This window comes from Nerophis lumbriciformis, linkage group LG11 (assembly GCF_033978685.3).
Source record: "Nerophis lumbriciformis linkage group LG11, RoL_Nlum_v2.1, whole genome shotgun sequence".
NCBI classification, from domain to species: Eukaryota; Metazoa; Chordata; class Actinopteri; order Syngnathiformes; family Syngnathidae; genus Nerophis; species Nerophis lumbriciformis.
The window spans coordinates 27,605,097-27,618,327 of NC_084558.2; the positions used below are offsets into that span (position 1 = coordinate 27,605,097).

Consider the following 13,231-nt stretch of genomic DNA (forward strand, 5'->3'; position numbering starts at 1 on the left):
GGTCGTTGTTTAGTGTGTGGCTATATGAATTACATAACCCAAACTAAGTCCTTATATATATATTACAAACTGCACCTGCAGATTCCAATAGTGCATTCAGTTCTAATAATATACATATTTTTATTATTTATGCATGTGTTTTGTTACATAAAAACCCTCATCCGCTGTTAATCTCCGCCCCGCACAGGTCAAGTCATGCTGCAGTGATAAGGGGTTTTGTGTGGTTCACTCCTAAAAACAGTCTTCTTTTAATCCACAGAGCATTCGGATTAGGTGGGGGAACACACTCACATTGTTTTTGATCGACTCGCTTTTACAATACCCTTATTTGTTGGAAAAAGTAAATCAAATCAGGGGCGATGATGACAGCATTTAGCATACTTGCCAACCTTGAGACCTCCGATTTCGGGAGGTGGGGGGAGGGGGGCGGGGGTGGTCGGGGTGGGACGGGGGCGTGGTTGGGGGCGTGGCTCAAATGGGAGGAGTATATTTGCAGCTAGAATTCACCAAGTATTTTATATATATATATATATATATATAAGAAATACTTGACGTTCAGGGAATTCTAGCTATATATATATATATATATATATATATATATACGTATATTATATATATATATATATATATATATATATACATATATACGTATGTGTATATATACATATATATATATATTTATTTTATTAAATATATATATATATATATATATATATAAAATAAATACTTGAATTTCAGTGTTCATTTATTTATACGTATACACTAGAGATGCGCGGTTTGCGGACACAACCGCGGAGTCCGCGGATCGGGCGGTTGAAATTAAAAAAAAATTAGATTTTATCCGCGGGTCGGGTCGGGCGGTTGAAAAAAAAAAAAAAAGATTTTAAATAGATTCAGGCGGGTGGCAATTCGGAAATATATATACATAGTTAAATGTTGTTACCCACATACGAAAAACGAGCAGGCACCTGCAGCATATGCCACAACAGAAGAAGAAAAAAAAAAGAGATGGACACTTTTACGGAGCGGAGAAGGGACGCCTCGCCGGGGTCCGGGACCGAGGGCCCCACCGGGAGCCGTAGCTGAGGCGATCCGCGAGAAGGGCCCGACGCAGGTCCAGGGTCACCACCGCGCCCACCGCACAGACACCCCGCCTCGTCCGCCTTCGCCGCGGCCGGCGTCACGCGCAGCAGGTAAGCAGCTTACCTGCCCGCCACCCCCGTGGCCGGGGGCTCGTAACAGGGGTCACTCCGCACGCTCCGCCCGCGCAGCTTACCTGCCCGCCACCCCTGTTGCCAGGGGCGCGTAACAGGGGTCACTCCGCGCGCAGTGCGCTCACGAAAGGGGTGGGGCTCACCCTGGTTGATATAGACAGCAGGGCGGTGGCCATGGAAGTCGGAACCCGCTAAGGAGTGTGTAACAACCCACCTGCCGAATCAACTAGCCCTGAAAATGGATGGCGCTGGAGCGTCGGGCCCATACCCGGCCGTCGCCGGCAGCGAGAGCCGCGAGGGCTAGGCTGCGACGAGTAGGATGGCCGCCGCGGTGCGCGCTGAAGCCTCGAGCGCGAGCCCGGGTGGAGCCGCCGCGGGTGCGAGGGACATCGCACCTCCACGCGCTTGGAGGTGCGCTCAGCGCGGCTCCCAGATGATTGCGCACTGGTGTGCGTCTGGGCCGTGACAGCGTGGCACGCATTGAATGTCTGTGCTCCATTGGATCAGTCTCCTTTCTTTAACAGGCAAAAGCTTTATAACCTCACTAATGCCTTGCATCGTCTATATTAGATATATAACAACGGGCGGGTGCGGGCGGGTGCGGTTCTGATTAAATGTTAGATCTGGTGGATGGCGGATGGTTGACGACTTTCTGATGCGGTTGCGGATGAAATAATTGCCTATCCGCGCATCTCTAATATACACACACATAACACTCATCTACTCATTGTTGAGTTAAGGGTTGAATTGTCCATCCTTGCTCTGCTGGTTAGCGCCTTGGATGACAGCTCCCGCCATTAGTGTGTGAATGTGTGTGTGAATGTGGAAATACTGTCAAAGCGCTTTGAGTACCTTGAAGGTAGAAAAGCGCTATACAAGTATAACCCATTTACCATTTATTTATTTATTTATTCTCTGTCACTATTTTTCGAACCATGCTGTACACCCTCTCTGATGATGCATTGATGTGTGGCACGCACAAAAGTGCTTTCATCAAATGCACTAGATGGCAGTATTGTCCTGTTTAAGAGTGTCACAACATTGCTGTTTACGGCAGACGAACTGCTTTACGGTATACAAAAACGTGACTGCTGTTGTTGTGTGTTGTTGCCGCGCTGGGAGGACGTTAATGAAACTGCCTAACAATAAACCCACATAAAAAACCAAGAACTCGCCCTCCATCATTCTACAGTTATAACGTGATTGGGCAGGTATGCTTTTTATATTGTGGGTTAGCGGACTCAGGTCCTCATGGACCTGAGTCTGCCTGAATTTCCGGAGATTTTCGGGAGAAAATTTGTCCCAGGAGGTTTTCGGGAGAGGCGCTGCATTTCGGGAGTCTCTCGGAAAATCCGGGAGGGTTGGCAAGTATGGCATTTAGAGAAGAGAGAAAAAACTTTCACGGAATCCATTTGGTGTTCAACACATGCTGGGGAAGTATTGCTTGCTGTGGCATAACTTTACACAATGGAAACTCCAGTGACTATTTTTTTTATGTTCTTGCAAACATCTTGAGAAAGGCACTTTTGAATTGTAGGCAGAACCAGAAGTTAAAGTCTTGCGCAACCTGTTTAGATGAACAAATACTTTCGATGTATGACAGATAAAATAATACAAAACACCAACACTTGTCAGGTTGATAGTAAAAACCCTTACTTTTGCTGCATGCTTTGAATGGGAAAAGCTCGGGCCAATCTGATGGAGAAATAAAATATCAGTCAAAATTGGAAGTGCAACAGTAAGAAATGTACATTATTTAACCCTCAGAGGATAAAGGTTGACTTTTTTTTCATTCAGTAAGTTGTTGCTGAATTTTTGTCCATTTTTATTGTATAACTCCATAATACATTATTTTTTTCTAAGAGGGGTAAAGTACTGTAGATTGCATATTTGTCTCATTCCTGCATCTGACTGAAGCATTACGCATTAAGGAGTGGGACTATACAGGACTAGCTGCGGTCTGCTCAAACAACCACCAGTTAGCATACGTGAGCAGATATTATATCATCTCTTTCATACTTCCAAGTCTTATCAGGTCGGTAGTGCATTCTTCACGCATGTTCAAAGTAAAGGATGAGGCAAAATTACAACCTTATCTATTGTACGATACACTGTAGCCCAAAAGGATATACAAGGCCTTAATTATTTAAAGGGCATAAAAACTTTTTTTGTTTGTTTTGCTTTTTTGCTTAAACATCAGCCCGAAACAAAAATACTAAACATTGAATTATTTTTTTACCCTTTGAAGGCCTCTTGATCTAATGATGTCCCAATTTTCAATTAATATGAAAATGCATAACATATATTTTCAATAATTTTAACCTGTGACATTATAGGATCAAAAGGGTCAAAATTTACAAAAAAACATTACATGTTTGGTATTATTGTTTGGAGTGAAGTTTATTGAGAAACATTAGCAAAAAAGTATTTCCCTTGTGGATCATTAAAGTTTTTCTAAGTCTAAATAAAATATGAATTCAAACTGTTTTTACACTCTTCAAAAATTGCTTGGCCTTGAAGAAAACTAAAATCAAAAAGGGTTAAGATAAATGTGAGAATAAAAATGTAATTTTCAGTGTGATGGTTTTTCTGTAGCGTTTCAATTTTCGGCCAAATTAAGGAACACCGAAGGATTGGAAAATGTTTTTGATATGAAATCTTTATTCATTCGTCAACTCAGCTAGAATGGCTTCAAAATGTTAACGGCTAAAAAATATCCCTAAAATGTCTTTGTTCAGTGGTATCCAAAGTTTGGCCCTGGTTAGTAAATGGCCACGTTCTACAAATATACAATTACAAAAAAAAAATCAGAATAAAAGTTAAAAAAGGTGAGTTGAAAAAAATGTTGACGCTAATAACGAGGGGTGTCCAATCTGATAATGTTATTGGATGTCGGTATAATATCAATACGATACAAGCAACCCTGCAGCGTGTTTTAAATGTACAAATCTGGACAGCCAATTAACATCTATTTCCTCCAATAGGCACACAGAATTTTCTTGTATTTTACTTAAGTCGTTTACAAAAGGTAAACATGACAGGCAGGGGTGTCAAACTAATTTTAGCTCAGGGGTCGCATGGAGGAAAATCTATTCCCACGCGGGCCAGACTGGTAAAATTATGGCATTACAACTTAAAAATAAAGACACCTTCAGATTGTTTTCTTTATCTTACTTTGGCCAAAAATAGAACAAGCACATTCTGAAAATGTACATATTAAAAATAATCCTCCTGCCAAAACACTTCAGGTTAATTGAAAATTCTGAGGAAAAAATTGGTGCCGTTTCCAAAACATCGATTTTGTATCAGTGTTTTTACAAACCATTAAACTTCAAGCACTTCCTGTTTAGGATTCTCATGTTGGCAGTTCCCCATAATAAACATTTGGAAAAACATTTGAGTGTCTCCTCAAACCACTGCATTGGTGACATCCACAACTGCCACAACACATTCATTTATCATCATTCAAATATTAAAATAATAATATAAACAAAACAATTATCTAAATTACACCGTAGCCGAAAATCAAGGTAACATAACTACACACTTAACCAATGTGAACATGGTAGATTTAAGCATAAAATAAAATAGAACAAACTTAACAAATACAGAAACACACATTTTTACAACGGAGTTCAGGGTGCGCATTTTGCATTCAACCAATTGCGAGCGCTGCATGGAACTCTAACTAAAAAGATGATGGTCAACTTGACTCAAGTCTTTGCATCTGCCCATTTTGTTATTTTATCCGTTGAGTAGATAATTGACAATGAAAGAAGGTATTGTACGTTGATACTGCCACCATATGCTTCCAGCCACAATAAGAGCAGCTGATTGCTTGCACCTGCGCTGATTGGAGTTGCGGCAGCCAATCCAGAGGGCACTTAGAGTCAGCTGACACGTCATCTTTAAACACTGTCATGTGTGACGTGGGTTACACTTGAATTGCTATTGCGACATCCAGTGGACACATTTAGAACAGCAGTATGTTTCATTAAAAAAATGCAGCTCATTTTTATATTTAGCAAACTTATCTTGCGGGCCGTGGGCTGGATTAAACCTGTTCGATTGACACCCCTGGGCTATAGGCTAGTAGAAGCTAGCAGTTACACAACAGCTAAGATAAATGTACTGTACGTAATAAGTGTCTTATTGACCAATATTCAGTCTAAAACCCCACATTTGTCCATATAAACAAGTGTCAATTAATTATTTACTGAACAAAAATATAAACGCAACACTTTTGTTTTGGCTCCTATTTTTCATGAGTTGAACTCAAAGATCTAAGATCTTTTACTATTTACACAAAAGACCTATTCCTCTCAAATATTGTTCACAAATATGTCTAAATCTGTGTGAGTGAGCACTTTTTCTTTACCAAGATAATCCATCCCACCTCACAGGTGTAGCATATCAAGATGCTGATTAAACAGCGTGATTATTGCACAGGTGCCTTAGGCTGCCCACCAAAAAAAAGCCACTCTGAAATGTGCAGTTTTGCTTTATTAGAGGTGTGGGGGGTCAGAAAAGCAGTCAGTGTCTGGTGTGACCACCATTTGCCTCACGCAGTGCAACACATCTCCTTTGCATAGAGTTGATCAGGTTGTTGATTGTGGCTTGTGGAATGTCGGTCCACTCTGCGAAGTTGCTGTATATTGGCAGGAACTGGAACACGCTGTCGTATACGCCGATCCACAGCATTCCAAACATGATCAATGGGTGACATAGTCCGGTGAATATGCTGTCCATGCAAGAACTGGGATGTTTTCAGCTTCCAGGAATCGTGTACAAATCCTTGTAACATTGGGCCGTGCATTGTTATGCTGCAACATGAGGAGATGGTCTCGAATGAATGGCACAACAATGGGCCTTAGGATCTGGTCACAGTATCTCTATGCATCAAATACACTCAGTAAAATGCACTTGCGTTCGTTGTCCATAACATAACCCCAGCCCCACCGTGGGCCACTCGATTCACAACATTGACATTAGCAAACCGCTCTGCCACACAACGGCACACACGCTGTCTGTCATTTAAATAAATAAATAAATAAATGGGTTGTACTTCTATAGCGCTTTTCTACCTTCAAGGTACTCAAAGCGCTTTGACACTACTTCCACATTTACCCATTCACACACACATTCACACACTGATGGAGGGAGCTGCCATGCAAGGCGCTAACCAGCACCCATCAGGAGCAAGGGTGAAGTGTCTTGCTCAGGACACAACGGACATGACGAGGTTGGTACTAGGTGGGGATTGAACCAGGGACCCTCGGGTCGCGCACGGCCATTCTTCCACTGCGCCACGCCGTCCCCATTTGCCATGAACAGTGAAAACCGGGATTCATCCGTGAAGAGAACACCTCTCCAACGTGCCAGAAACCATCGAATGTGTGCATTTGCCCACTCAAGTCGGTTACGACAACAAACTGCAGTCAGGTCAAAACCCTGATGATGACAACGAGTATGCAGATGAGCTTCCCCGAGACGGTTTCTAACAGTTTGTACAGAAATTATTTAATTATGCAAATCAATTGTTGCAGCAGCTGGTCTCAGAAGATTATGGAGGTGCACCTGCTGGATGTGGAGGTTCTGGGCTGGTGTGGTAACAAGTGATCTGCGGTTGTGAGGCCGGTTGGATGTACTGCCAAAAAAACACCTTTGGAGATGGCTAAGGGTTGAGAAATGGTCATTGAATTCAGGGGCAACAGCTCTGGTCGACATTCTTGCATTCAGCATGCCAACTGCACGTTCCCTTAAAACTTGCGACATATGTGGCATTGTGCTGTGTGATAAAACTGCACATTTCAGATTTGCCTTTCATTATAGGCAGCCTAAGGCACACCTGTGCAATAATCATGCTGTTTAATCAGCATCTTGATATGCCACACCTTTGAGGTGGGATGGATTATCTTAGCAAAGAAGAAATGCTCACTAACATAGATTTGTGAACAATATATGAGAGACTGTAAGGGACAAGCGGTAAAAGATGGATGGATGGATAGATGGATATGAGAGGAATAGGTATTTTGTGTATATAGTAAAAATTCTAGATCTTTGAGTTCAACCCAAAATGGGAATAAAAAACAAAAGTGTTGCGTTTATATTTTTGTTCGGTGTAGTTGCATATTACTTACCAATACATAGTCTCCAAGGCAAAAGAATATTAAAACGTATCCAGTAACAAACGTGCCCGCATCATTCAATTTAAGTCATGAACTGACATTGAATTACTGTGGCCACTAGGTGTCGCCAAAAAAACAATGATGACTCTATTTCAACTTAAGGGCAGCCTAAATCCATTCCAAGCAATTACAAATAATAAATAGGTTAGTGTTTTGTTCTCTGTTTGACTCATTTTACTTGATCAAGCCTCTTCATTCCACACTACTATTGCTATTTCTGCTGATATCGTATCAGAGCATTGGTACCGGCCAATACTAAAGGCTCCAATATTGGTATCATACTGGAAGTGAAACAGTTGCATTGGGACACTCCTACTAGTAACACAAAGCTGAAATACAGTCAAAAAGTTTGGGCAACCGTATATCTAGGATTGGTAACCCTCTGAAATATATTTAAAAATATATTCTATCAATGGAAAAATGTGGCAGAAAACAATGTATTTTTTCAATATATTTTAAATTATTTTTATTGTGGACATGAAGGTTAAAGGTCCGAAATCGAATGTGTCCCCCTTTTTGTTTTGTGAGCTGCAGCAAGTGGCCCCGCCCATTTGATGCAAATGACCTGTGACGTTGCCGGAAGTGACTGATACGTCGCTTCATCCGACATGACTTTAAAGGCGTATTTGAAAAAGCTTGGGCTTCAGTTACAGTCGCGGCGGCTTGCCTGTTCGACGAGCGCGGCCCCAGCCTCCCGTGCCTCCGGTCTGAGCAGCTCAGCGGACGATAACACCGAACCGGCCGGCAAGGTGAGCCCAATGTCTGGCTATACCGGCTTTAACGACCAAGGGACCGGGGAGGGGGGGTGATGTGAAGCATTTTGTGGCCGCTGTTGAGGCTCCAACCGGCGGGCTGCACTGAAACATCATCTCAGGTTGCTGGTGCAGCAAGAGAGGAGGGTGGTAGGGAGGGAGGGAGGGAGGACTTATTTACAGGAGTTTGTGCTTGTGACCAAAACAAAAATAGAGGGGCTTATGATGTTTTTAAATGTATGTTGATATTTGTATCTTGACTGTGTTGTGCTCATTATTGTTATGGGTTTTGTTTGCATGACGTTTGCAGTGCAGGTTCCATCCTCAATGCAGAGAGGATTAGCAGTGCAATAAGCTTCATTTCCTCCATGACTTTGTTTCTTTGGTCAATTTATGGATTCAACAAATAATTATCAAATTGATTTAACCTTCCAAGCACTGTTTTCATTCTGCTTATTTGTTGTTTTTATTCCCATTAATATACTGTATTAGTTAGTTATAAGGCTAATATATTACATGTACAGTACATTACCGGAGGGACTGTTTCGGGGCCTCAGTGTTCGTTTTTGCTCCTAAAAATTATAATGCATCAGAATCAAGGTTTTTATCAGTTATTGTCCTCGACATATCAGTCTGTTTTAGGGCTAATTAATATATTCTATCATATTACATTTCTATATTTTGGGACCTAAGAGTAGAAAGTGTAATACATAAATAAACAAATAATATTGCTTCATCGAATCAACTATAAAGTTATTTTGACTTTCCAAGAACTGTGTTAATTCTGATTATTGGATTGTTTTTAATCACGTTCATATATTGGTCAGTTGTAAGGTTAGTATATTACATTGTATTGGGCATTGGGCTAGAGTAGTCTTTCGCCTGTATACCCAGGTCGTACAACCGATTTGCACGTCAGGACCGATAAAAATGATAATATATCAAAATGTGTTATTGACCTCATTTATATTGGTCAATTTTAGGGCTAATTAATACTGTATCAATCACATTACATTACCAGATGTACTCTTTTGGGAGTAGAAGGTTTTTTCCCCAAAAATGATAATGACATCCTCTTTCGAAGTTATTCAACTTTCTAGTCACCATTTTCATATTGGTTATTGAATTGTTTTGATTCTCATTGATATATTGGTGAGTTATAAGGCTAATATATTACATGTACATTGCATTATATCACATTACGAGAGGGACTGTTTTGGGACCTAAGGGTAGAAAGTGATAGTTTTTGCTCAAAATATGACAATGGAATCAGCTCAATCAATATTTTTATCAGTTTTTGTCCTCAATAAATTGGTCAGTTTTAGGGTTAATTAATGTATTACAATCACAGTACATTATCAGATGGACTGTTTTGGGACGTAATGGTAGAAAGTGTAAGTAAGATATTCCTCCAAAAGTGACAATGATAATACATAATTAGTTACTGTCCTCATTGTATTGGTCAGTTTTAAGGATGAGTTGTTTGCATATGTGCATGTATTACTTTTTTGTAAAGAAAGAGACTGTTTTGGGTCATAGGGTAAAAAGTGTAAGGTGTTTTTTGTAATGAACTTTCATTCGCTCCAAGATTAATGTTATAAAAATTAAAAAGTGTGTTATAAACAAAAACATATCTTTAAATAGATGTTGATGCTGTGAAACTGGAAAAAAAACATGTTTTGCATTTTTTGGGCCAAGGTAAAAAAAAAAAAAAGGGGCATACGTTCATATTTTAAAGGTCCCTCCAGCTGGTGTATCCAGGTGAAACTTGACCATAAACACGCTCAATATTGCCCACAGCAGAATTATTAAAACACGCATATTCACCTAAACTACAAAAACCTCGGCTGTAAAATTACGGCTAGAGTTGGTCACTTTGATTTTTTGGTGTAATTTTACTGGTATTTTTGCCAGAGACCGTTTCGTGACCTCTGGGTATAATGTGATAATAAATGAATGCAGTGTTTTAAAGTTCGACAGATGATTCTCTATGAGCATTTAAATATAGATAAAGCACTATTGTTTGTGTTTTGTGTGTGTATTGGCAACAGCTGATTTATGTTGTGCATGTGCTGCATTGCTCTGATTGAATGTACTGCATAATAAGCTTTGTCTTGGCAGAATTAATCCTTTGAGTCTTAACGCTTTTGTGTGTGTGCGTGTGTGTAGGTACAGCACCACAGACTGCACCAAGCGACATTAATGAAGCTTTCCAAGACTTTTTGGTGAGTGTGCGCACAAACCCTAACAGAAAGCTGCAAAGACTTTCTTCAAGTTTTGCATGCAAACCGCAAAATAGTTTTGCTCAATGAAGCCTCTGCTCTTGAAAAGAAATAAGGGCCCATTGTAGCTGGTGAAGCTACCCAAATCTGTTTAGTTGCAATTGCGCCACGGCTACTCTGGAATGCAGTTCTCTCAGTTGTCTTTCGTATTTTGCCATGCAGCTTGTTGTTTGGGGGTTTTTGTTGTTGTTTTTGCTCACAGACTGGAGCAATCAACTTCCTCCTGATGACAGATGCGGTGGTGACTGTCAACCAATGCTAAGTCGGCACTTATGCACACATAGGCGGACAACGGCTGTGATACATTCTGGCACGAGCTGTCATCTTAAGATGATCATATGGAAACAATAGAATAGTAAATAGAATATCTTTGACTAGTGGTTCCCCAAAAACAGCAGAGGGTACCTATCATTGAGAGCATCTTTGACTTGCAGGTAAGGCTGCAGCTAACGATTATTTTTCTATCGATTAATCTATAGATTATTTTTTTCGATTAATCGGTTAATCTATAGATTATTTTTTTCGATTAATCTATAGATTATTTTTCCTTTTACCGATTTTTTTTTAATTTAAAATGAAGATGAAAAAATAAATGTAGGCCAATTTTTTCAAAAGGCATGACTTTTATTTACAAAAAAAAAAAAGTATGGCCACTCAGTCAACAACATGACAAAATATTCTGCAACAATGTCAACATTTAAAACTTTATTTAACAAAATTAAAAGTAGCTTATTTGCTTTTTAATGTGCAAATATAAAAGTAAACATCCAGTGCAAATCTTAATATTCTGCAATAGTATAAGCATTTCAAAAGTAAAAGTATTGCTTATTTTGCTTTAAATTGTGCAAAAATAAAGATAAACATCCAATACAAAAAAGTGCAAAACGAAATATTCTGTAACAGTGTAAACATTTCAACAAAAGTAAAAGTATTGCTTATTTTGCTTAATAACACAACAATGATAGTATGATTAAAGTGAAAGTTAATTGTTCGTTTGTACATAGTATATGTAACTGTTAATGTTGTAAAAGGTATTTGCATAACTAATTAACGTTAGCATTAAAGAGGAGCGCGTCTTTGTAAACACTGAACAGGCACGCCAAACGCGCCTCTCAGAGCGAAACAGTGTTTTAGTTTATGAATTTACAACGCAGATACAAATGACACATTCATGTTTTTGTGTAATGATGACAACGTATACGCACGCGGACGATTGACTAGTTGATGGTGATGGCAAGAACGCTGTCGGGTGTTTTCTTTTCAAATGTTCGTTCATAGCCCTTGTGCTGCTATGATAGGCCATTTCCGCTCGACACAGTGTGCATACAACGACTGTCAAGTGTTTTGCTTTTTTCGCTGTGCTTATCCCACATTTGAAGGGATGTACCAATGCTGAATGTGGCTTCTGGATTTCACTCAAAAGACCAGACCGTAGTTACTTTTCCTTTTATTTTCCTTTAGTTTGCAACAGTTTTTCCAACGAAGAAACAGCTTCTTTTTTCTTCTTTAGTTTTTTTAGCAGTCTTTAGCAGTGTTAGTAGACTTTAGTTTCTTTAGCTGTCATTAGCTGTCTTTAGTAGCCTTTAGCTTCTTTAGTAGCCTTTAGCTTCTTTAGTAGGTGAAAAACCTTTAAGGACAAAACACCACAAGATCAACATGCTGTAAAAAATCAATCAATTATCAATCCCATAATTTACAATTATTAATTGGGCTATCAAACTATTAACCATTAAACAAGTGCAAGAAAATGGACACATCTTTTCCCTTTAAGTTAAAAGAGATTTTAAATAAATTGTCTCAACATAAATACACCAAGATATATAGAAAATACATTTAAACCCAGAAACACAATAGATAAATGCAGCAGAAACCCCAATATGCAAATACATACATACCTAACCATTAACCACCTATTTAGATACATATTTAAAATCCATGTTCAATATAAATATATTATTAATTTAGCAGTGAAACACTCAATCTTAAACACTGTCTACTGGTAGAAAAATGCCCCTTTTTCTATGCCCTCACCAGCAGCCAATGATCAAACACAGTTAAATCCAACACTTTTAAGTTGAGCGACTTCACCCTCCTGATGAAGCAAACTGCTCCAACATTTATCAAACTAAGCAAATAATATCAACACTTCCTTACTAAACAACAGTTACACAAAACACTGTGTGTATTCAGCCTCCAGACTAAGCACGCTACAGGCACACAAAAACGGCGTCGACGTATTTACGTAACCGATGACGTCGACTACGTCGACGCGTCGTTTCAGCCTTACTTGCAGGAGAGCATTCCTGTATTATATAGAATCTCTGACTCGTGTTTTTGCAATGGGTCCTATCATAAACAGCAAAGCAGTGCCGTCATAAAAATATATTTGACTTGCATTTTTATAGGAGATTGTCAAAAACATCAGAGAAGTCTTGTCATATAGAGCAGGGGTGTCCAAACTTTTTGGCCAAAAGCAAACTGCATGTAGTTTATACATATTTATAGACACGTGCATAGCCTATAGATATATATGTATGTATATATATGTATATATATATATATATATATATATATATATATATATATATATATATATATATATATATATATATATATATATATATATATATACATATACCCATCAATCCATTTTCTCCCAACATTCACACTCACATTCACACACTAGTGTTGCCAATCAGCCTATCCCCAAACACATGTCCTTGGAGGTGGAAGGAAGCCAGAGTACCCGAAGGGAACCCATGCAGTCACGGGGAGAACATGCAAACTCCATGCAG

General features: G+C 39.3%; 1 protein-coding gene across 1 annotated transcript in view; it reads left to right on the forward strand.

The window, feature by feature from the left end:
* Positions 1 to 8,004: 8,004 nt before the first annotated feature.
* Positions 8,005 to 13,231, forward strand: part of slc45a4a (solute carrier family 45 member 4a) — a 94,755-nt gene continuing 89,528 nt past the window's right edge. The window contains exons 1-2 of the mRNA XM_061966968.2: positions 8,005 to 8,151; positions 10,324 to 10,379. The gene's annotated coding sequence lies outside the window, so the exon portion shown is untranslated. The remainder of the gene's footprint in view (positions 8,152 to 10,323; positions 10,380 to 13,231) is intronic.